Below are 3,057 nucleotides of genomic sequence, written 5' to 3'. Positions count from 1 at the left end.
TTTTCAAAAGCACAAGAGTGTACATTCTTGTACTCTGGGTCTCTTTTATAAGGCTGCTAATCCCATTCATGAGGGTTCCAGCATCATGACCTAATCACCTCTCAAAAGCCCCACTTTTTAAATTAAGATTTCAACATATGAATTTGGGGGGGGGAACATAAACTTTCAGTCTATAACAAACATGTGCACTTCAATGCCTTTTCTTTCAGGCTTACATTAATTCCCTAAACAAACATTTATTGAACACATGCTAAGTGCCTGCCTAGGTCTGGAAATATGGTTAGAATTGGGGATAAATAAGTCTGTCGTAGTTCATATGCTCAGGGATATTGTAAACTATAATCATATAAAGATATATATTGGAGTAATTAATACAAAGCTTCAGTATTTAATGTCACAAGAATTTTGGCTTTTTATATTCCATGAACTGTTTTGTGAGTATGTTGTTTCTTCTAAACAATGAATGACAGGAAAGAAATACAGTTAAATTCGGTAATGTATTCAAGCATACCATAATGCACACAATTTTTGAAAATCATTTATAAGACAAATGGCAAATTAATTTTTAGGATACTGAACATTCAAGGCAAGGTCACATACTAGGATCATTTTTTTTTTTTTTTTAAGAGGGAGACGTGACTTTATTAGAAAAGTAAAAAAAAAAAAAAAAAAAAAAAATAGCACAAAAAACTGAGGTGAGTTGGTCCTTAACAGATGCCTTGGTGGATGAGGCTGCTTTTGGCTGTGCTGGCCATCTCTTGCTCCCGCTGCCAGGCAGGGTCCAACTCAAAGCAGCGCCACAGCCGCAGGGTCTCTGCTGCTGCTGCTGATGCCACTGTAGCCCCATCTGGGCTCATGGTCAGACTAAGGACCTGGGCTGTGTGACCTTTCAGCTCAGCCACCTTGGCCATGGTTGGGTACTTCCAAATAACCAGCTGGTTCTGGGCAAAGCCATGGCCTGAGATGAGCTCCTTGTAGTGGGGAGACCAGAGGATGGAGCGCACCTGGGAATGGGCATCCACAGCACTCAGACAGGCCCCAGAGCAGACGTTCCAGATACGAATGTGTCGATCACTTGTGCCCCCTCCAGTTGCCAGGACATTGGGCTGCCAGGGACACCAAGCTACGGCCTTGACAGCCTCTTGATGCTGGGTGAATGTCTGCAGAGGAACCCAGCCACCCTCTCCAGGAGCACCAGGCCACATGTTGACAAGTTATTGTTGCCGCCACTGGCTAAATGTCGTCCCTCTGGGGCCCAGCGCAGAGCACACACTTCCTGGCTGTGGCCACTCAGTGTGGCCACATGGTGTTCTGCTACCCGAACATCATGGTGTGGGACGTGGCCAGAGCGTGAGCCACTACACAGGATATAGCTATTCCAACCGAGGGAGCCCACTGGGGCAGAATGTTCATGTTTCGAAGCCGTTTCTGCTGTTGCACATCCCATAGCTGCACCTCAGCGCTGCTGGTACCCACAGCCGGGTAGCTGCCCTCCTTCATCCAGGCCACAGAAGATGTATAGTCCCCAGGCTGCTCCATTTGCAGCAGCTGCAGGATGTCACCAGAGCTAGCGCTCCACAAGTACGCACTGTTGTCCAAAGCCACAGCCAGTACATTCCCAGAGCTCCAATCCACAAGGTTCAGGTAATAGTCATTCCAGATTTCAGGGGCGTCCAGGATCCTGTCTGGCCGGGAAGGAACGTAACGGCTGGTCTTCCTGCTGGAGCTGGGCGTGGCCTTCTGGCTCTAGAGTACTTTCAGTCTGTTCTGGTCACCCTCTGGGGCATTTTGTGGTTTTCCACTGAGCCGAAGGATCTTGGCTTCCTCCACATCAAAACCGTTCAGGTTCAAAGCCCATGCTTTCTGATGTTCCTTCTTGGTGGGCGTCGGACTGTCTTCGGGCTGGTTCTCCTCGCTCGGGAGGAAGCTAGCGACCTCCATCTGGGAAGCACTGCAACGGGGGATATAGCGATCGCCGCCAGGTTTGCTGGGAGTGGTCTGAATCTTGGAGCTGGATTTGCCGGGCGTTCGGCCCCGGGGTCCTCCCGGCGCTGTGGGATCGGTTGGCTGCCCGCATAGGCGAGGGGCCCGGCCCGAGGCTTCCTTCGCTTTGCGCTGCCAGCGCGCAGGGGCTGCGTTGGGGATGGGTGTAGCCGGCTGCAGCAGCGGGTGCAGGTCGCCCTCGAACGCGAACTGGGCCATGGGAGCGTCCCCGGTTCGCTCGGCCCAGCAGCCTCTCACCGCCAGCTCAAAGTAGGCTCCGATCCCAGACCCTAGGATCAGCATTAAATGTTTGCATGTAGAAAAGAAAATGATTGTAGTAGTTTTAAAGATATTACACCGCTCTAATTTGCTTGTATTTTACAGACTTCAAAAAACACTGAAAGGTTCGTTTATAAAGGCTTCCAGATGATACTTTTTTTTTTTTTTTTTTGACTTCGTTGGTCTTTGTTGCTGCGCGCGGGCTTTCTCTAGTTGCGGCGAGCGGGGTCTACTCTTCATTGCGGTGCATTGTCATGGCTTCTCTTGTTGCGGACCACGGGCTCTAGGTGCGCAGGCTTCGGTAGTTGCAGCACACGGGCTCAGTAGTTGTGGCTCACAGGCTCTAGAGCGCAGGCTCAGTAGCTGTGGCGCATGGGCTTAGTTGCTCCACGGCATGTGGGATCTTCCCAGACCAGGGCTCGAACCCATGTCCCCTGCATTGGCAGGCGGATTCTTAACCACTGCACCACCAGGGAAGCCCCAGATGATACTTTTATGACAGAGGGAATACAGAGACAAAAACTAGAAAGGAAACATTCAGAGCCCCTTTTACAAGTAGCGAGTCACTAGGCTGGAATCTCATCTCCAAAACTGACTGGCCACACAAAGGTCAAGCTACTTTCTCAGGGCAGCCCAGAAGCTTGAGAAAATTCCCAGAATTCCTGGACAGTAAAGCACAATTTCCCAGAGGAGGAACCCACTGCTCCCCTTCTTCCGGCCTCTGTGCCTTCACCCTCTCCTCCCCGCCCCCGCCCCCCCCCCCCCCACCGCTGGGCTCTGCCTCCTTACACGGGA

At 50.9% G+C, this 3,057-nt stretch overlaps 1 pseudogene; it reads right to left on the bottom strand.

Moving 5' to 3' along the window:
* Positions 1-707: 707 nt before the first annotated feature.
* Positions 708-2,202, bottom strand: LOC137758791 (cell division cycle protein 20 homolog pseudogene; annotated as a pseudogene).
* Between the last annotated feature and the right edge of the window lie 855 nt (positions 2,203-3,057).

The sequence above is a fragment of the Eschrichtius robustus genome, chromosome 2, assembly GCF_028021215.1.
Source record: "Eschrichtius robustus isolate mEscRob2 chromosome 2, mEscRob2.pri, whole genome shotgun sequence".
Taxonomy (NCBI): Eukaryota; Metazoa; Chordata; class Mammalia; order Artiodactyla; family Eschrichtiidae; genus Eschrichtius; species Eschrichtius robustus.
This window is presented reverse-complemented; position numbering and strand designations above follow the sequence as displayed.